Source organism: Amphiura filiformis, chromosome 8 (genome assembly GCF_039555335.1).
Source record: "Amphiura filiformis chromosome 8, Afil_fr2py, whole genome shotgun sequence".
NCBI classification, from domain to species: domain Eukaryota; kingdom Metazoa; phylum Echinodermata; class Ophiuroidea; order Amphilepidida; family Amphiuridae; genus Amphiura; species Amphiura filiformis.
Window position 1 is genome coordinate 12,914,194 of NC_092635.1, and position 245 is coordinate 12,914,438.

A 245-nucleotide genomic window follows, 5' to 3' on the forward strand; every position below is an offset into this window, starting at 1 on the left:
TTGATTGTCCCAGTTGTTCTAACATTAAAACTGTAGGCTATACATTCACTGTTTCTCACACAAAAATGTCTCCATTTCTCACATCAAGTAGCATGACTCTTCTTTGGCGGAACAAAGATTGACAAAATCAGTTTGTAAAATGACAGGCACACAAATAGAAACAAATAAGTTACAACATGCCACACTACATAGAATCCTATGAGAGACAGCATGATGATTCCTTCTACCGTCGCCAAGCATACTTG